Source organism: Dromiciops gliroides, chromosome 2 (genome assembly GCF_019393635.1).
Source record: "Dromiciops gliroides isolate mDroGli1 chromosome 2, mDroGli1.pri, whole genome shotgun sequence".
Lineage (NCBI taxonomy): Eukaryota > Metazoa > Chordata > Mammalia > Microbiotheria > Microbiotheriidae > Dromiciops > Dromiciops gliroides.
The window spans coordinates 485,330,951-485,353,578 of NC_057862.1; the positions used below are offsets into that span (position 1 = coordinate 485,330,951).

At 39.8% G+C, this 22,628-nt stretch overlaps 1 protein-coding gene across 3 annotated transcripts in view; it reads left to right on the forward strand.

Moving 5' to 3' along the window:
* LOC122741117 (c-Maf inducing protein) overlaps positions 1–22,628 on the forward strand; it is a 289,560-nt gene that overhangs the window by 204,588 nt on the left and 62,344 nt on the right. The window lies entirely within an intron of this gene.

Consider the following 22,628-nt stretch of genomic DNA (forward strand, 5'->3'; position numbering starts at 1 on the left):
GGGAGTAACCAGAGAGATTCTAAAAGAGCAACTCCAGTCCCTGCTGATGCTATTAGGCTATTATTTCATAAGGGTGGTGATCTGGAAATATCAGGCTCTATAGCCAACAGAATTCTCTTGGCAGCAGGTGTTTGGTGGAGTGGCTAATTGACCGTGAGTGGATGCCAAGCCCACGGAAGGTGCCACCATCCCAGAGGATCCCCAAGCACCCTAGAGCACCAATATAGTGGTTTTCAAAGCCAGTGGAAAGGGATTATGTCCTCAATTACTCATGTGTATCCGCCTTTGGGGAGATGTACTGGGACCTCATTGAGGCAAGAAGCCAACAAGACTTTTTCCAGTTCAAACTTAAGAGTGATGTCAGACAGCACCAAACTTGTTCTACTGGCCATCTTCCTAGGTAGGAGTTGGGGAGGGAAGAGATTTGGAAGATATCTTTCATCTTCTGAATGGCTTGAACTACTCTAACCTGTTTTAGGTGTTGGGATGATGCAGCCATAGGACAAAGGTGGTCAAGACCAAAGTTAGCCCAGCAAGTGAGTTGTATAGGATTTACAGTAGGTAGATACCTGAGAAGCCCTTGTGTCCACCCCCTGATTTTATATATGAGGAAACTGAGGCCTAGCCAAAGGTCCCAGGACTACCCAAAATCACATAGCTAGTAAATAGTAGAGCTTTCATTATATTCCAGGTCCTCTAAAAAGAGAAGACTTGAGAAAGATATGATAACCCTCCTGGAAAGGACTGAGTATGAAAAATCAAAACCAAAAGAGTCTGTGACCCCAAGGAGTTTATATTCACCTATCTGAAACATGCATACAAGCATGCACACATACATACATACATACACACACATATAATGGAAAATATATGCAAATTGAATAAAAGGTAATTTCAGAATGGGAGGAACACTAGTAGCTAGTGTATCAGAAAAGGCATGATGTAGAATGTGGCTCTTATGATGAATTCTGTAGGAAGCTAAGCAGTTCAGGACACAGAAATGAGGAGCAAAGAAATCCCAAACATGGCAGATGGTCTGTGCAAAGGCACAAAGATGTGAGATGGAATGTCATGGGTATGGTAGAGGCTACTTTGACCTGAGTAATGTGTGGTAATTCTGGGAAGGCAGACTCAAGCTGAATTGTGAAAGGATTAAGTGCCAAAGTGAGGAATTTATATCTTATGTTGGAGGACATAGAGAAGCTCTAGAGCTTTTAGAATGGGGGTATGACATGTCAGACCTATACTTTGGGCACGTCAATTCATGTGGAGTTCTTCTCAAAGAAGAGACCTGAGGGATGGACAGGGACTGATTAGGCTTTTTTTTTTTTTTTTTAGTGAGGCAATTGGGGTTAAGTGACTTGCCCAGGGTCACACAGCTAGTAAGTGTCAAGTGTCTGAGGTCAGATTTGAACTCAGGTCCTCCTGACTCCAGGGCCGGTGCTCTATCCACTGTGCCACCTAGCTGCCCCGGACAGGGACTGATTAGCAGGCTAGTGTAGTAGTACAAGTGAGAAGCGGTGGTGGCCACATGAATAGAGAGAAAAAGAGAGATAATGGAGAATCAACAAGACTTGACAAATGATTATCTTGGGTGAAGGCAAGTGAAGAGGTGGTAATGAAGTTAGTAACCTTAGACTTCTGGGAAGATGGTGGTGCTCTTGCCAGAAACAGGAAAACCATCTAGTACAACAGGTACATGAAAAATAGTCTCCTTCATAAGTAGTCACCCAGTCTTTGCTCGAAGATACACATATGAACGCCTAAAATCAGTATATTGTTGTGAGGATCAAATGAGGTGATAATTGTAAAGTGCTTAGCAGAGTGCCTGGCACATAGGAAGCACTATAGAAATGTTGTTGCTTTGAGATTAGATTTGTTCTGCTTGTCCCCAGCAGATAAAGCAAGGCAATAGGTAGGAAGTATAGAGAGGCAGATTTAGGCTTGACATAAGAGGAAATTTCCTAACAATTAAAGCTATCCCAAAGTACACTAGGCTGTCTTCCTAATGTGAACTTCTAAAAAGAAATCTTGAAGCAAAGGCTAGATGGTCATATGTCAAGGCAATTTGCGATGGGATTCCCATTCAGGGTCAGGTTTGCAGTGATAGGCCTCTAAGGTCCCTTCTCATTTTAATATTATGTGATTTTAATTCTGTTACAACTATGCTACTGTCTTCAGTGAGGTTGGAACTGTTTTCTATTAGCTTGGGACTTTGTTATGTATCTGTAACAGATTTGTTACACCCACTTCTAAGCCACCACTGGACATCCCTACCCAGTGTGGGTTCAAGGAATAGACAAACATCTTTAGCCTGGGAAGGAGAATAGGGCTACATAAAATTAGGTAGGGCCCAAACTCCACATATATAATCTGTCTCATTAGACAACTATCCTTGAAAATTTTCACCATGTTTAGAGAGGGATTCCTTTTCTGACAACAGTAAGGACGTAAGCCCTTTCCTGAACATGCTCTGCCCTGTTCCCAAAGGAAAGAATCAATCTTAACATTTAAACTTACATTTCCTAAGTAAAGAAACCGTACTCCTGGAGACCAGCATTTAGTGACACAAATGACATGTCAGGGAACTGAACCTTTTAAAGAAAGGAATCCCCTCTGCAGAAAGACCTTGCTACTCCTCCGGAAAGGAGGAGGAAACTAGTGGAGCTTATTCAGATATACCAATAAACAAGGCATGCTCCCTTCATACCACTAAGAGCCCTGTTTCAGATACTTAAAGAAACCACAGAGGGACATCAGCTAGGGCCACTAATGTGAAGTTAGAAGACAGCATCCTTATTTGGGAATAGAGAAGTTCTCTTATCCTGACAGGAAGGAAGAAGACAGTTTTGTATCTCCCAGCTGGGGAACTGCATTTAAAGAGCCTGGCACCCCCACATAGATACAGTTATCTCTAACATGGAATCAGCCCCAAGGGAGTAGAGTTTCTGGTACAGTATTCATATTCTATGATTTATTTTGGGCACTGCTAATAATGAGATGTTTTGTCAGAATAAACTTTTTTTCATTAATTGTGTGGTTTTATTTTAAAGGCTTGCTACATTCTTAAATGTAATTTTTTTTTTCAGTGTTGAGGCCAGGGTTTCTCCCATGGGAACACAATTATATATGTCAGTGGAAAGATATGGTTTGTTAAACAGAAATTCTTTTTATAACCACTTACCGGGAATGCACCTGTTCCATTACACCTGTGTTGTGTTCATGACTAACGGGAGATGTAGCCCCCTCTTCAGATCTCTGAAGTGGCCAACATAGGAAACAGGGATTAGATTTGTTCTGCAGAATCAGGAACATTGGGTGAAAGCTTCATAAGGCAGATTTTTATTTGACCATAGTTAACTCTTTCTCACAAATAAGCACTGTCTAATAATGGAGCAAGTCGTTTCACAAAAGCAGACGCCTTGTCAGGCATGTTACAGAAGAGATTCTGACACTGGGTAGAAGGTTAGACTAGATGAGCTGGTGGCATAGTGGAAGGACACTGGTTTTAGAGTCCAAGGAACTGGATTTTGAATCCTAATTCTGTCACTGAATACCAGTGTGGTGTAGGGAAATTCCCACCTCCCTACCCCTGCCCCAGACACAGTCCTTAATTTTCTGATGTATAAAATGAGAAGGTTGGGTGAGAGAAATAGACTAGATGATCAGTGGGGCCTATTCTTGCTCTAATTCCCATGATTCTGTGTTTTCTAAGGTCCCTTCCAGCTCTGAGTCTGTGAGTCAATGATGATTCTGTGACTGATTCACAAGGAAGCACAGTGTTGCTGTCACCAACTCTACTTTCTGCATTCCTCCCCCTCGCACTGCTGAGACAATTGTGGGCCTGAGATCTGAAAGTGTGAATACAGGCCAGCCTAGAAACAGGCAGGAGGAGACTAGAGGGCAGTTCAGAGTGTATGATACTCAGAAAGCTTCAGCTAATTTGGCAGAGGGAACCAACATAGATTTCCTTCTTTCTTTCTCACTCAAGAAAATTTAATATGAGCCCAGAGGATGTGCTTCCCCCAGGGTTTTAGGACACAGCATGTTTGAGTAAGGAGAGACTCATTGTTCAAGCAATTTATGTAGCAGGATGTCTGAATATAAAGTTCTTTTTCTCCACTAGTCCTTTAGGGAATAGCTAAGTGGGCATAGCTTAGTGCTTTTGTCTCGAAGCTTGGATTCACAATCTTCATGGCTTCCAGGGCATTTTTGACAACCAATGAGGGGACCCCTATTTTCATATTCACTAACAGCCTATGGGCAGCCAGGTGGCACAGTGGATAGAGCACTGGCCCTGAAGTTCGGAAATCTCTCTTTAGACATTTACTAGCTGTGTGACCCTGGGAAAGTCACAATTCTAAATGTCTTAAACATCCAGGGCCATCTCTAGTCTTCCTGATATATATCTTGCCACTGGATCCAGATGGCTCTGAAGGAGAGAGTGAGGTTGGTGACCTTGCATAGCCCTCCCTCAAACTAATTCACTGCAAGTCATGACATCACTTCGTGATTTCTTTATCCTCTTTGAGAATGAAGGAAAAACAACAACAATACAGGTGTATTGGCCATCAGTAACTTTTTAAAATTTTTTCCACTTCTCATCCTCTGGTCCCCCCAATACATGTTTTCTTGCCTCTTCCACTTCCAACCTCTACTTCTATCACTGAAACTCACATTTGTCTGCTTGTGAATGTTTTCTTCTCCTGATCCTTCCTTGACCTCCTTTTTCATTTTCTTGGCTTTTTTATCTCCTATTCTTGTTTTCCTTGAGTCTTCTGAAACTTTAACATCAAAATGGATAGGGATATCAACATATTCCTATTCTTATACAGATGTTACTGAGCAGCCTGGTACTGTTATCATCAGTGCTAGTGAGGATGTTGTCTATACTGAATCGAACATCAAGCTTACATTGATATCTCTGTGTTGAAGATACTTCTGGTGAGAACGTCTTTCCAGCTACTTAACCAGCTATAGAAAGGGGATACCATGCCTGGTTGCTATGGAAGAATGAAAAATAGAGAGTGTTGTATAGTAGAAAGAGGTTGGGATTTAAAGTCAGAGGACCTGGGCATGAAAACTGGCCATTTTCAGCCACTTAATCTTTCTAGGCCATAGTATTTTCAAATGTAAAATTAAAAGGTTGGACTGTGTGAAGGTCTGTTACAGATCTATCCAATGATGAATCTTGTTCTCTTGCTGTCTTTCTCATTAATGGAAGTGCTTTCCCCCCAAATGTCCAGTTGTTTTTCAAACCATATAGTCATACCTAGTTAAGTTGTGGATGTGTGAATGTCTCAGAAGTAGTGTCCCTTCAAAGGGCCATGAGAGCCTGATAAGATGAGAAAGATGAGATTGAGGCACTTGAGGAGATAAATATGGTTATCTGTGTTGGCTAAGTAATGTGTTTTCCCTTAGATATGATCAGGGTCCTACTGACTTAGCTGTTTCTCCACCATTGTGGTAGACCATGCCAAGCCATCCATACTCCCTTACCATGTCTTTCTATGACCAAAGAGCCAGAGTCAAGGGCCTAATTTATGACCAGTTAGTGAATTTCATCTGTTTGACACCAGTTGAGCCCTATGGAAATCAAATTATATTTCCTCATTAGCATTGTGCTCTAACCTTCTGAGATTATGGGCCAGCCCACACTGCACCATCAGACTTTAATTTGGGAAAAATAGAACACATATACTAACCAATGATTCTATGATGCTATGATTCTCTGGGTACATCCAGTAGTGGTGCTCACATGCCCTGTTGCCCTTAAATTGCCAATACAAAGATCTAATTATCCTTATATCCATCATGAAACAACAAACCAATCACTCAATCAGTAAATTAGTTAATAGTTAACTCTACTTGTCTCAAAGGACTATCAAGAGGAAAGAACAGTAAAACAGTGGTTCTCAGCCTTTTCGAGTATAAGGACCCATTTAAGTCATTCATAAATTTCATATTCCCCCATGTTATAGCAATAGTAGTTATCTGTTGATTGAGAAAATAGTGACAAAAACCTACTATGAATTCAGTGATTTTAAAAATGAACTTATTTTATAAATGACAATAAAATATACATTTGTATAAAAGATGACTTGGTCTACAAAAGCATGTTTGCTGACTTATTATACCGAGTCTTTTAATCAGAATGGACCCCTTGTAATAACTCTGTGCAACACCTCTACTCCAAGAACCTGCAGTCTACATATTGGTAACTGTTGCCTTAAAGTTATACTAATAAGAGTATTTACTACTACTACATCTATGTCTACTAGGTTAAATGATGTTCATGGACTTCATTAGGAGATATTAGCACATCCAAATGCTATTCTTAGAATCTCCCAACATGATTAGTTAAACTTGGGTTTACTTTTTTATTTCCAGTGATGATTGTTGAGTTCATAGGATCATCAGTACAGAGCTAGAAGACAACTTAGAGGTCATCTAGTCAAATCTCATTTTACTTACAAAGAAACTGAGTCCCAAGAAGGTTAAGTGACTTGCCAGAGGTCACACAAGTAAGTAAATGGCAGGACCTGAGATTGAACCCAGGTCTTATGACCCTTTGGTCAGTGTTTCTACTGAACCATGCTACCTTTTTTGAATGCCTCATTAATGAACAAACCATTCATTGGCCACTTTCTTTTTTAATGTGTGGCCTGAAAGACTTCAGTCTTTTTGATCTGCATATCAGAAAGCCATGCCATGCTGGGCATGTGGGAGCTAATAGTGATTGTGAATTTAGTCCTGCTGAAGGTGTGTGTTAGGATGGGAGTAAAACTTCCCTAACAGGCAGGGTTTTCTGATGTTTTGATCGCCATTGCACAAGTCAGCTGAAGAACTTAGCTTCTACAGGTTCTAAGGATTCTTTGTGCCGAATTAGTGACAAAGATTCTAGTGGGTTTGAAGGTAATTTTTGAAGGCCCCAGCCAGGTTTGATAGCCTAGATACTGTTGGCCACAGGTCACCAAATCCCAGGTTGTTGTCTGTGTGGGGAGGGGGTGGAGTGAGGGGAGAGTGAGAGACAGAGAAACAAAGAGACAAAGAGATACGGAGACAGGCAGATAGTGGAGACAGAGAGAGGGAGGGAGGGAAGGAGAGGAGAAAGAGCATTTATTAAATACTTAAGATTTGCCAGGCACTATGGTAAGTGCTAGGGATATAAATAAAGCAAACAAAATGACCCCTATCCTCAAGGAACTTACATTCTAATAAAAGACAACACATAAAGGGGAACTGGAAAGCAGGGCTGGGAGTGGGAGTGGTGAAGGTGGGAGAGGCTACTGTTAAGGAAGTAGAGGAGTCTGGAGAATGAGTTGAATTGGGGGAGGCAACAAATATTTGTTAAATATATACTATGTGCCAGGCATTATGTTAAGTAACACTTTACAAATAATATCTCGTTTGATTCTCACAACAACCCTTGTAAGTGCTATTGTTATTTCTACTTTATAGTTGAGGTAACTGAGACAAACAGAGGTGCTGTGACTTGCCCAGGGTCACACAATTTAGTAATCCATACCTAGCACTCTATCCACCATTAGATAGCTGCCCTAGGAGTGAAGTGAGAAAGACAAGGAACTACTCGGGTAATGGTGGTTGGGCCAAAGACTTGCCAATGAGAAGAACAGGGCCCAGGGACAGATTCCTTACATGACTCACCTCTACAACTGTTTGACTGGCCTTTTGGCATTTTACCTAGTACCCCCAGAACTAGAGTCATCCCTTCTGTGTGATACAAACTGACAGCTTCTTTATGAAAAGTACACTTTGGTTGTTCATTATTTGAGAGTCTGGAGCAACATTTTATTTCTCCTGAAACTCATTTCTCTTCTGTTGAAGATGATAATCTGTAGAGCAATTGTAAGGGGGCTGGATTCTACTCTGCATGTTATTCTATTTAAGACACAGAGTGAGCAACAGAATTCTTGTTGAGGGGAGAGCTATAGTTGCAACGATGTCAGTCCTGGAGTTAGAGGCCCTGAGTTCAAATCCTTGCTCTGCTACTTATAATCCTGATGACATAGGCCAACTCCCAACCTATCTTCATCTGTAAAATTGTGGTTAAAAACTGAAGGGCTTTAAAGTTCCTGCTGGAATTCTCCTGAAAGCTGTCTCTGAAGCAATCTTGGGCTTCACTGACACCAGCTCAAGTCCCCAGGTAGTGCCCATGACTCTGCCTGACATCACTGATGATGCAGGTATCTGGGGCACAGGTGCACAGAGATAGGTGGTGATAGGGTTGAGCCAAAGGGGCTTATGCAACACAGCTTATAAAAGGAGAGGGAACTGGGCTGGAAACTGTGCTTTCAGGCCCCTCAGGGAGGAAGGATACTGGCCTTTAGCAAATTTTATCTCAATCAGGCTTCCCTTTATTAAGTAGTGACTGCTGTTTTGCCCTCAGGCCCCTCCTTAAAGGGGTTTCCCAAACCTGCTGGGTGTTTGTGACACAGACGAACCTTGAGATGATTATGTGTTTCTTCCCAGTAGGGAGCTTCACCTGTCTTCCCTTCCCCTTTCAATGCAAGCCCACTTCAGACAGACAACTGGCTCCCTCCCCACCAGTGAGTGCACCTGTCATGGCACGAGTGAAGGGATACAGAGCCAAAATCCTGGGGTTTTCTTGGAAGTAGTTAACTACATTGGGGAGGCAGTCTCTTGGGGGGGGGCAGGGAGAAATGGTACTTGAGCAGTCTGGATACATATTCTCATTCTCTGAGTCATCCAACTAAGGTCTGAAATCACAGAGACTTCTTTCCTGCTTTCTAATGAATGTATATTTGCCCTAGTTAGTATCACTGTACATTATCATTAATGATGCTGGATGGACCAGTCAGCCAAATTGCTTACAACTTAAATAATCGTGGAGTTTTCGGAGGTTCTGTATTCTAAGATAAGACATTGCCTGTAACTGGAAGAAGATAGATATATAAGGTCAAAGCATCTTCAGAACTAGGGACTAATGTCTTACTTTGGAGATCTATTTCAGTAGGAAGAAACAATTTCTAAATGTAAAATGCTCAACTTTTAAGTTATACTTGGATTGGCTGGCTCAGGTTGGGTAGTCACAGTTCATCTGTGTCTTTTAAAAGATGGTTAATGATTATAGGATCATAGATTTAGAGCTGTTAAGGACTAAATGTCATCTAGTTCAACCCTCTCTCCACTTTACAAATAAGGAAATTGAGGCCCAGTGTGAGCAAGTGACTTGCCCAGGATAACAAAATAGTGTATAGCAGAGCAAGAATTTGAATGCTGGTCCTTTGGGTCCAAATCCAGTGTTCTTTCCATTAGAATATACTGCCACCATACCTAATCCTTCAGGCATACGGCCTGGGTTATGAAATTATTGGCCTAGTTCTTTCTCCACTGGGTACATAAGAGACCAGAGTGCCATAAACCTGTTGAAGGATATTCTCCTTGGTTTTAGGCTTCCCTCCACTTTTCTCTCCCCTATGATAATGTTCCTGAACTAGTTTTAAAAAATTTAATGTTTATCTTTTGTTTTTATATTACCATCATTTAAAATTTTCCCCATCCCTACCTGTCAAGTCATCCCTTAAAATAATAATAATGACAATAGTGATGATTAGTTGAGCAAATTAATGCACACATTGAGTGTTTGGCAGTATATGTAGTGTTCTATACTTAGAACTTCCCACCTCTGCAAAAAAGGGAAACAATTATTATATCTTCTCTTTTTGAGTTCTTTTGGTCATTATAATTACACAATTTTCTGTTTCTTTTTGGTTTCCATTGATGTTTTATATATGTATATGTATGTATGTATATTCTTAGTATTGTATTTTAACCTGCATCAGTTCATAAAAGTACTTCTATTTTTTAATTCTTCATAGTCTTCATTCTCCTCTACCCCTCTGCAGTCTTTGACATTGTTGATCACTCTCTCCTCCTTGATACACTCTTGTCTCTAGGTTTTTGGGGCACCACTCTCTCCTGTTTCTCTCCCTACCTGTCTGAATGTTCCTTCTTATTCTTCTTTGCTGGATCCTCTTTCAGATCACACCCTCTAAATGTAGATGTCCCTCAGGGTTCTGTCCTGGGCCCTCTTCTCTTCACCTTCTATATATACTTTACTTGGTGATATCTATCATCAGCTTCCATGGATTTAATTTCCATCTCTATGCAGATGATTCTCAAGTCTACGTATTCTACCCCAATCTGTCTACTGGCCTCAGATCGCCAACTGCCTTTCAGACATTTTAATATGGATGTCCAAAAGACATCTTAAACTCAGTCAACATGACCAGAAGTGAACTCATTATCTTTTCCCTGACTTCCTTTAATTCCCAGCTAAAATTCCATCTTTATCCAGAAGTCTTTTCTAACTTCTCTTAATTCTAATTCCTTCCCTCCGTTAATTATTTCCCAGTTATCCTGTATATAGCTTGCTTGGTATTTATTTATTTATTTTTTTTTTTGTGAGGCAATTTGGGTTAAGTGACTTGCCCAGGGTCACACAGCTAGTAAGTGTTAAGTGTCTGAGGCCGGATTTGAACCCAGGTCCTCCAGACTCCAGGGCCAGTGCTCTATCCACTGTGCCACCTAGCTTCCCTGCTTGGTATTTATTGATCTGCATGTTGTCTTCCTTGTTAGACATTGAGGGCAAAGGCTTTTTTTTGCCTCTTTTTTGCCCCCTGCTCTTAGCACAGTGCCTGGCATATGGCAGGCACTTAATAAATATTTACTGATTGATTGATTGATCATAAGTTGGGTACTGACCTAGAAACTCGGAAGATCTGAGTTCTTATTTTGCCCTTGCCATATACTTACTTTGTGACTGTGGGCAAAATCACTTTAATTTTAAAGGATCCTAGGTAACGCTCTAAGACTAAGTTGTAGAAGCATAGTAGTTTCCTTACTCGGACATTCTCTATACCAATGAAATAATAGATCAGTCTCCTATCTGTCCTATCTTTCTTTCACCAAAAGCACTTCTATGACTCTTTTGGTATATTTGGGACCTTTATTTCTACTTTTGACCTCCTTGGATTATAGGCCTAGCAGTAGGACCTTGGTCAGAGTATGAACATTTTAGTCCCATGTTTTCCCACCCTCTTTTAAAAGTATAATTCCAATTTTTGAGCAATTTTTAAAGTATGGAAGGAAATCTGTGTTGCTAATTACTGTGGAAACTACTGGTTCTTAGTGAGCCTTCATTTCAAATAGAGGCTTAATTTTGTGAGAGCCTAGATGAAGGAGAAAATCTGAGAGTCGGGGACAGGAAAGATTTTTTGTCCCCTTTTGTTTTGGGGAGGAGACCTTGCTTATCTCATCCTTAGCTCAAAGAAAAAGGCAAAAAGATTTATCACCTTCTCCTTTCAAATCCCATAGTGCTTTGTTCATACTTATGATATTTGCAAATTCTGCTTTGCACCCAATCATTTATGTCCATGTATTACCCCCTGCTAGACTGCAGGCGCCAGGAAGTCAGGAAAACTTATTCATCTTTGTATTCCCTGTGGGCAGAGGGCCTTGGACTGTAAATATTTGTTGAATGAATGAATGAGCAAGTGAATAAGTAAATTTGTTGGTTATTTTGATGAGCTAGTAACTGTAGACATAGTAATTGTCCTATGTACATTGTCCCCCACTTTAAGACTCCTAAAAGTCTGTACCATGGCTTGCAAGATTTCAGATGGATACTATACAATGTATATAGCAATAAAATGGGCCTTTCTAGCTGAAACAAATAACATTTCCCATAATTACAGGGGATGGTTTGCCCCTGAACACTCCATTTTACTCAATAGGAACATGTATTTACTTTCTTAAAAAAAAAGTTTTCCTGAATTCTATTTTATACCATTAAAAAACTAACACATTTAATTTATAATAGTATGAAGAATGACTTAAAGAACTATTACCTCTATTTACTGATACCCAGAGGAAAATTCCATTCTGAGACCTTATTTGGTTTTATAGAAGGAAGTTATGTTGTTTTCATGGGTCAGAGAATTTATGGAAGGGACTTTAATGATCATGAAGTCCAGTAGTTCTCAACCTATGGGTGAAGGCTTCCTAGGAGTAGGGAGGGTTGGAGTTATTTAAAAGGGTCCATAAATCTGTACATATGCCAAGTTTTATTTTGTCATATTTAATCAATGAATAGTAAATATTATCATGATCATGACAGGAATCTGAGGAATTTTCAGACCCTAAGAAAGGATCTTCATTCTCAAAAAGGTTCATTTTCTCTTTTTAGAGGTGGGGGAAATTGAGGCTCAAATGGAAAAAAAAAGATGTGCCCAAAGGTCATGCAGATAGTAAAAGAGCTGTGATTTGAACTCGAGTCATCTGCCTTTAAAAGCAGTGTTCTTGCTGCCTGAGTTAATAATTTTAAAACTAGAAGGACCATAGATGTCTAGTTCATCTCTGTCATTTTATAAAGTTGTATTTGTATCATAGTCATTTCAGTTATATCCCTGATAAACCCACCATTCCCTTATAAAAAAGAAAAAAGTTAAACAAAACCAAACAACACATAACTACATATCACAGTATATTCAACACTTTACGCCCATAGTCTCCCTTCTCTCCAACAAAAGGAGGAAGGTGCATTTCTCATTCCTTCTCTGGGGTGATGATTGATTGTTATAATTATATAGCATTCATCTCTGTCTCTCTAATCTTTTCATTTACTTTCCAACCCTCTCAGTTGGTCAAGAAACTAAGGCCTAGAGAGGTTAAGTAACTTACCCAAGAACACCCAGATTCATACCGGAGGTAGCAGAGCCAGGAGGACTGTCATCTAAACTGAAAATATTTCAGAATGGTTGCAGTTTTAATAATGAGAAAGTAAATATCAAAACATATCCTTAGATTTCTCTAGAGCTTAGGATGATAAAGACAAATAAGAAAATGAGTCAAGAGGCAGGCAGCTCCCATGCTGCTTTGTACGGTTTTTCTTTTTTTAATGACATGAATTAGGAAGAGGGAGAGAGTTGGGGAAGGGGGAGAGAAAGATTGGCCAACCCCATGAGTAGCACTTAGGTGCTTTTATCAGTAGGATGTGCTAGTCCTCTTTCATAATGTTAGCCCCATTTTTGGTGATTGAGTGTGTGATGAAGAGTTTGAGATGCTCCCCTTTTCTCCAGCTTGAGAATCATCTCAATCTTCTGAAATGCTTTCTGATGTATGAGTGGTTTCTAGAGAGATAGCCAGGTGTTATCCAGGTAACCTCCTTCCTTGACAGTCCAAGAGTTTTCTTTGAACATGGTAAGTGAAGACAGATGCCAGAATGATTTAAGTGATCAGATTTTAGGAATGAAAAAACAAAGACACATTCCTACTTTCCACCTTTTATCTGCTTATTCTTTCTACCTCCCGCTAAGGAAGAACGAAGGCCAAGTCACATTATTCTCTATCATGTACTTTTGATTACTGGGTGAGTCTCCTTCCTCTGAACATGTTCCATATTCTTCTATGTTGGCATTTTTGCTCACATTGCTTCCTTTGCCTAGAATATCCAAGCTGCTCATTTCAGCCTTTTCAAATCTTCTCCATCATCCTTATATGTTATGTCCTTTTTGAAGCTCTCCTAGTTCCTCCCCTAGCTGGAAGTGTCTCTCCCTTACCTGGCTCTATAGTAATTTGTACTTGTCCTATGCATTTATCTTAGCCTAGTTTCTATCATATTTATCTTTATCCATGTTTTACTTTGGCCCCAGTAGAATTTAGGCTTCTTGGGAACAGGGACCGTTTCATATTTATGTAAAATGAGATAATATTTCTAAAGTGCTTAGCATAGTGCCTGGATACAGTAGGGATTTAAGAAATGCTTGTTCATTGATTGACTGATTATTTGATGCCCTTTTATGATGTGAACATGACTCTGTGGTTTCAGAGACTTGGTCAGTTGAATTAGACCAAAGTAAAAAAGATATACATTTAGGCATGTCTACCATAGAAGGACTGGAGATACTGATCAGAGGAGGGACCACAGGCTGCTACTCACAAAACCTTCTACTAAGGTACAAAAGGACTTTGGGCTGCATTGATGGTACATTGTGCACACGGATATCACAGATCAGTGAAAAGAAAAGAATCAAAAGTGTCTATTAAATAAAATAGAATAGTGTTATTATCACTTCATTACACTGCAAACTCTTTGGGTGTAAGGACTATCTCATTTGTCTTTATATTTCTCTACTCAGAAGTATAAAACATTACACAAAGCAGGCACTTAACAATTGCTGAATGAATGAATAAATAAGGCTTGGCCACATCTGCCTGATCTATCATAGCAGCCCATCAACAGAGCAAGTTGAGTAAAAGACAGGGTAGTACTGACACACAGTGAGGATAGACCACTCCATTGTCCTCCCCCTTGCCTGCGTAGAGACCAGACCAGAGGGTAGTTTGACATGTTTGTCTAAAGGTTTCTTCCCTGATGCCCACAATCACATCTGGCTACTTTTCAACAGTACAAAGCAACCACATGCAAACCAGCACAAAGCCACCACGAGACTGGTGTGGCCAGTAAGGATGCTTATCCCTAGCAGCATAAAAGGAATTAAAGAGTCAAAGGCCTTCATGTCTATGGGCTTGGCACAAGAGGAGCCCAGCCATGCTAGTTTTGCAGTGACTCATGCCCAAAACCAAACATGGTCTAAGTATCCATGATGTAGGTTATATAAGTAGAATAAGCAGCTAGACTGGGGTATAGGATTCTGGAGTTCACTTCTTAGACCAAGTATGAGGAAGGCATTGTGATACCATGGAAAAGCAGTTTACTACTTATATAATGCTTTTTTTCTTCTCCTCCTCCTCCCCTTTCATCTTCATCTCCTCCCACCCCAACCAGACTTTCCTGACTTTTCTGTTTCTGTAATGGGCATCATCTCTGTTCCAATTATCTGGATTTAAAATTTGTAGTTTTCTTGAATTCCTTGCTCTTTCAAGCCAGATTTACAATTAAGTATCAAGTCATTCCTTTTTCCTTCTTCATATTTTTCTTATATCACTTCTTTTATCTTTCATTTCTACTGTCACCCCTTTAGTTTATTCCCTCCACTCCCCCATCTTGCCCACCCACTTTATCATTGGTTTATACAAAAGGTGCCTTTTACTCCAAGAAAACCAAATCTTATGTATTTGTAACATTTCTCATATCATCCTTTCCTCTCCATCTTAACTGCCATTACTTTTTTTTTTAATTCTTTATAAAAAATTTTTTTAAGTGACTTGCCCAGGGTCACACAGCTAGTAAGTGTTAAGTGTCTGAGGCCGGATTTGAACTCAGGTACTCCTGACTCCAGGGCTGGTGCTCTATCCACTGCACCACCTAGCTGCCCCCATTACTTTTCATTGAGATCATATGATCATAGAATTAGAGCTAGAAAAAACCTCAAAGGTTATCTAGCCCAGTGCCCTCATGTTTCATATGTGAAACCAAGGCCCAGAGAGAGAACATACAACTGGCACATGAACCCAACTCCTTTGATTTCAAATCCATAGCTCTCTTTTCACTATACCCCTCCTTGAATCTTCATTGTCTCTCACTTGAAGCAATCTAACAGCTTCCTAGTTGATCTCTCACCCTCCAATCCATTCTGTATTAGGCCACTGGAAAAGCAATTAGGCTTTCTTCTCTCTTTATCCCATTATTCATGACTTCCCCTTTTGCTAACTCTTTTTATACTCCTTTTCTGTACCTTAAAGTTAATGGCTTTGTATACTCTAATCCTTAGTTCTCTGTTCCATCCACATTAATCCTTTATTACATTCTGTCTTGCTCCCTCATTGTCCTTCCAAATAGATTTTAAGTACCTTTGTGGTCCAGAACCATGTTTCAGGATTCTTTTTAATTTTTTATTCATTCAACTAAAATTGATATGTGCCATAATGGAAAGCATGCTGGGCTTGGGATCAAAAGACACTAGGATTCGGATTCGGATTCTAGTACGTATTAGCTTTGTGAGCCTGGGAAAAATCAATGGAATTCTCTGAGCCTCAGTTGCTCCCTCATCTGCAAAATCAGAATAATAGTCCATCTCTCAAAGTTGTGGGGAAAGCACTTTCTCAACCTTAAAGCCTTCTGTGAGTGCTCTCTTTTTTAATCAGTTGCAAACCCTCGCACTGATTACAGATATATTAGGACATCGTTCTTGTACTTAAAGAACTTATCATCATCTGGACCTCTTAGCATCAGGACTAATAAGTTTCTACTTGCAAAGATTGACAATGTCATCAGTATGGTTACTCCCCCATCTAGACCATGACTCATCCAAGCTTTCTCATCCTCCATGACTTTTGTCCATGTCTTCCCATAAACTCTTCAGAAGAGGTTCCCCTGGCAGGCTTTCCTTTTCTTCCCTTGATATCACATGGAGACCAGTGGAACAGTTGAACTGTATATTTTTTTAGCTGTGCCCCAGTTATTATAACTGACCCACCCCCTTTTACTCTCTCATACTTTTAGTTATTTACTTGTTGAAATTTTTCTTTTACTTCTATAACAGTCCTTCATTTGGTACTCTATTGGTACTTCCACCCATTGTGCACCTCTCTTATGCCTTTTGATTTTACTACAACTTTAATACTTTGATGATGAAGTATTCCATGACTTATAGTCATGCAGCATCTCCAGAAGAATATTGACATTAAAGGATGGGCCTTTCAAGAAAAAGCTTGGAATCATTAAAAGCAGTGCATAATTTCCCAAAGGCACCCCAGTCTGCTCTCTTATTTAATTCTGGACCCAGTTCGTTGTCCATTTGCAGTATCTGTCTGAAGATTTATTTTCTGACACTTCTATTGTCCAAAGTATATTTTTAGCACAATGAGCCTTTGTTATCCACCTGGTTTTTCCTGTGTGGATAGTCAGGTTAAACCTTTTTGAATGATTATGTACTTAAATCATCAGAAAGCTGTCAAATAATTATCTTTGATGTGTCTTTTAGGAATCATTTTAACATCAGCAAGGGAGATATCTTGTTGGAGGAGACACTTTAAGGTGGCATATAAAATCAAATGATTTTTTTATAATCAAGAAACAAGTACAGTGGGATCTTATGTATTATTCTATGTACCTTTGAGTCAGTTGTTTCACTGCAAAAATATGGTCTGCTATAAATATAATTTGTAAAATTCTTCATATGAATGATTTTGCAGAGATGGGGAACTAGATATAGGATCAGTAATTACTAATATTTTCAAATTTGCCTTTTTATTTTGGTAATAACAACTTCTACATTCCCATAACCCCCCAAGAATTTGATACCTTTTCTGCTTTCATATCTCTTGACTGTTGATCCCTCAGTACTTTTAAAAGTATTTGGTCACCGGGGGCCGCTAGGTGGTGCAGTGGATAAAGCACCGGCCCTGGATTCAGGAGTACCTGAGTTCAAATCCGGCCTCAGACACTTGACACTTACTAGCTGTGTGACCCTGGGCAAGTCACTTAACCCCCATTGTCCCGCTTAAAAATAAAAAAAAAAAAAGTATTTGGTCACCACAGACAGACTTCCTCTATGGCCGCCTGGTCTATCCTAGGCAGCAGCTCTGCCTGTCTTTGCTTTCTTTAGTCCCATTTCTGTTTCTTCATGCAGCACATTTGAAGGTTATATGTCAGTTATCCATCTATGTGTATGAAAAGTACTACTCATTTCCAACTTTCAGGTGCTGCTTACTCTGGGTGGGTTGGTTAAGGATGGATAAGGGGAGACATCTCCCTAGAATTGTTAAACCAGTAAAGGCTCAGGGCATGACTGGATAATCAAGCATTCATTACCTGCAACCCTGTCACCCTGACCAAATGTGATTAATTCCCAATAGGAGCAAAATGACATCACCTTCCCCTGATAACTTGAGCTGATCAAGGACACATCCATCTTCTCTTCCTCAGAAACCCTTACACTATGTATCTGGAGCAGGTGAGCTCCTGCTTCTTGATAGCTTTTCCACAGGACAATAAACCTAGCATTTCTTCTGATAACAGGAGGCAGAAAGGATAGAGTCAACTTCCCCTATGCTAAAGGATAAAGGGGTTTGTCATTCATTGTGGAAACCCTTCTATGTATCCTTCCTGACTCATTTCCTTCTCACATCTGATTTTTCATTGTGTTGTTGAGATGAATCAGAGATGCACTTCCACAATAATATGGGATATTTACTTAAATATTAAAATAATAACAATTTCTATATTTCAGCAAATTTCACATTTCTATAACTCTTTAAGGTTTACAAAGTGCTTTCTTTTTCTTTTTTCTTTTGGCTGGGCAGTGAAGGTTAAGTGACTTGCCCAAGGTTACACAGGTAGTAAGTGTCAAGTGTCTGAGGCTGGATTTGAACTCAGGTACTCCTGAATCCAGGGCCAGTGCTTTATCCACTGAGCCACCTAGCTGCCCCTACAGAGTGCTTTCTTAACAATAACCTTGAGAGATAGGACACGCAAGCATTATTATCATAATTCCATATATTATATACATTCCTCATTGTAGACTGAGTGAGCCTTTTGTGGCCACCATGATGTATGGACATTAATGGTAGAATATACTCATGAATTAATTGTTCATTCATTTGGCAAACATTTATTAAGCCCTTATTGTGTGCAGAACACTGGGTTAGGAACTGATGGCTAGACAAAGATAATTAAAACATAGGCCCTGCTCTTAAAGAACTTAGAGAGAAATAAGACTTCAACACAAATAACTGTAATACAGATTTGAATGGGATAAGTTCATGATAATAGTATCTTGGGTTTTAAAGCTAGGTGATACCTTTAAGACTATCTGGTGAAATCCCCTCATTTTATAAATGAAGCAGCTGAGGCCTCTAGAGATAAAGTGACTTGCCCAATGTGACACAGAGAGTAAAGAGCAAAGAATATAAAATGCTCTGAGATCTGATGAGGAAGAAATCACTGTTAACTGGGAAATAGTGGTAATAGGAATGTTCCTGAAATCTATGTAAATCATTTTTCCTAAAGTTAAGTAACTTTTAATTTATATACTGCAAATATATTGCTTAAAGAAATCCTAAAGTAAAAACTTTTAAAAAGGATTCTTTTGTCTGGGAAATAATCTATCATGGCCTAAGTTTTCTAAATTTTCATATATCGACTTGCTCTAAAGTAGGGTCTACCTAAAGCTCAGCCTGGGGGGTGTAGTGGTATGGTAGAAAGAACATTGGATCAAGAGTCAGAAAACCCGGATTCAAATCCTCCTTCTTTCACTTACATCTTTCTGACCTTGGACAAATAGCTTCTCTGCCTCTTGGCCTCAAATTCCTCATCCACAAAATGAGGGAGTTGGACTACATAGCTTCTAACATCTCTTTGGTTCTTAATTCATGATTCAATAATTTATCTCCTATTGTTGCATTCTCTTGAATGAATAAATGATTTTTAAATGGAAAGTTTTTAGAAAAACTTTAGGGTAAATGCTCTGTGATAGTATTCTGATGACATAGCCGGGGGAGTGTGGGTAGACATCATCAAGAGCTCAGCCTTCTGTGTTGAGAAATTGCCTTACAGTACTTCTGGAAACACAACATTGCCCTCCCCCAACACCTTTCTCCCTTTCGAGGGATGAAAGAACAGAGATTCCTCAGGAATGTCATCTGTGGCTGATTCCCATCTCTTCTGTGCTGCATAAATTTCAGTACATTAGTGGCAGATTAGCATCAGATGAATGATTCCAACCCCCCTCTCTATGATAGAGCTGACACCCTATGTAGGGTTTTTCACCTTTATAACTATGTTCAGCCTCAAGAACTTTTTTTCTCTTACTGGGGACATCTCTTGTGAAACAACCTGGCCAAACGTTGCTCCCCCCTCCTCCCCGCCCCTTCCCGCTATCAAATGAGAGAGATGGTTAGATTGCTCATATGCTATGCTTTGTGGTCTGTGATGCAAGAGCAAGACCACACTGATGGGCACATTAATTGCTAGGATGAAGACTTGAGATCAGAATTGACATTCCATACCTCTTTCTTGTCATCTTGTCTATGATTCATTGTTCCTATGGTTTTCTGCTCTGAGTTCAATTTAGGGCAAAAGGGCAGGAGGGATAGGAGGGACACAATCAAATCAATAAACCTTTATTGAATGACTATGTGCCAAAAACTGTGCTGGACTCTGCAGTTACAAAGACAAAATTGAAACAGTCTTTACCTTTAAAGAGCTTCATCCTCACACTGAAATATACTATCTATAATTTATAAGATTTAAAAGGGACCTTTGGTGGCTTGGGCATCATAGGAACTGGTTCAGTTTCTTGATTTGTCATGAACTATCTGTGTGACTTTGGACATCACCTTTCTGGGCTTCAGTTCCTTCACCTGTAGAATTAGGGGTGGGGGTAGACTAGATCACCCTCTAACTGCCAGTCTTTGATAACTGTGAAGTGAGGTTGAGCCATAAAAGGGGGCTTTGTGTTTCTTTAGTGAATGCCTTCTTCCTCTTGAAGAGAGAACATAAGTGATTCTGGAGAAGTTTAGGGAAAAGGTAAAGCTTAGAATACATCTGAAAGGTGCAGAGTAGGGCAGTTTTGAAATGATTTTAAATGGGTTGAACCCTTTATATATATACATCTATATATAATTAAAATAAAATTTCATTTGAATCAGTGGCTTTGAATAGTCTCTCAAGTGCTCATGAGTTTGAGATCTCCCTTCTGCAAGGCACAATTTTCTTACCTCTAAGATATGGCAGGGCTGGGGAGAAAGCATGCATGTTTACAAATAGGTGCTCATCTATACACACTTAGATGCCATCTACAGACTCACACATATTCATCAACACTCAAATACTTATCCAGTGCCATAGATGAGTTTGATATATATGCATATATATACACAATTGTTGATTATAGGAACACTATAAGTGGTTGGGGAAGGGATCCCAGAGCCCCCAGAAAAGCATTTCTGAAGTTAAATGATGCCACAGGGCAGGCGAGGGGGAGAGAACACTGCGTTACAGTGCTCAGATCTCTATGAACACTGATGTTCAGCTTGAATGCTTCACTGACATGAGCCTGACTTTCTGCCATCCCTCCACCTCCTCTCTTCTTCCGTAGTACATGGGGAGGGCATATTTGTGACAAGGGAAAGAGGAAGACAGCATGTGTACAAATTAGGTGGATGTGCTCAGGTGTCTGCCCATGTGTGCAGCTGTTTTCACAGAGCTCCAGATGCAGCAAAGCTGAGACTGAAGAAAGATAGGAGACAGTAGGGCCAAATAGCCATGTCAGCCCCCTTTGTCTTAGAGTTTGCTGGGTGGGGGGAGGGACCCACACTGGATGAGTGGGATCTTGATAGGCTTCATTTGGGTTGTGCTACTTGCCCTCAAGGTCTCCTTCCTGTGGTGAGGTGGAGGGCAAGGATTAGTCTTCCTCTGCATATGGAAACACATCCAAGGGAGGCTGACGGGATATTTCTCATCACCCAAGTAACTAGATTCAATACAAATAGCTCCTTTCCCCTTTTTGGAAGTTTGATGGCTAGAAAAAAACAGTCATGTGTGGCATGATGTGATCCTAAGCAGTCAACAAATATTTTTGAAACACCTACTATATGTGCCACACGCTGTGCTAAGTGCTGGAGGTACAAAATAAAGCAAGCCAAAAAAAAAAAATACTCTTCAGTATTTGAAGCACTGTTAAGTGGAAGAATGATCAGACTTATTTTATTTAGCCCTCCAATATAGGTTGGCCTTTGAGGTCTGTTTCAACTCTGAGATCCTGTGACTCTGTTTACCCCATTCAATATATTTTTAAAAAATCAGATCATAGGTTAAATTCCCAGATTAGGTAACCTAACTATATCAGTAACACCTGAGGGCGCTAAGTATTTCTTCTGGGTACAGTGATTTCAGGAGGAGGGCATGCTGCTCACGCTCTCTAATGCAGGTCTGGCTTGAGGATTGTAACTTGTCACTCCAGTTGGCTGTTAGTGTTAAGACACTAAAATTAGGTTTCCCCCAAGGAGCAAAATGCATAATGAAGGAGTTAGGAAAGTTAGAACTGCTTCCCAGTCTCCAGAGCAAGCTCTGCTGGCGTGTATGGAAGATCTAGCTCTAAAGGAGTTGGTCTTTGGATTACTTAGTAGTTTTCCAGGGGATCAATTTATGTGAAGTCATAGATTTTGAGAAGCTTGAAGACTAATAGGAGGATAGTGTGGCATAGAGGTCACAGAGCACCAAATCACTGCCCCACAATCCGATTTTGCTTCATTAAATCAGGACAATTCAGCAGCTAAAGGAAGGTGAGGATTTTCCTGTCTTGTGCATCAATCAGGTGGTGGTAACAGTATATGCTTGGGGGAGTGCATATGACTTGGTTTTGGTTCAGTGCTCTAGATTAGTGCAGTAGTTCATTTTTTTAAGATTTCATAACCCCATGCAAAGCATTTTACTGAGATTATTCTCCATGAGAATGAAGTTGAAATGGGGATAAGGGGAAGTATCTTATAAACCCAAGGTAAAAAAATCTTCTTAGTCCAAGCATGTCTTCTCTTTTAATAAGATTAAATAATTATAATTTCAGAAGTGAAATTTCTACAAAGAAATTTTTATAAAGGCTAAGTTTCATTACAAAGAATATCACTATAAAAATAACTGGAAGCATTGTTATATAGTAGAAAGAATAGTGGCCTGGGAG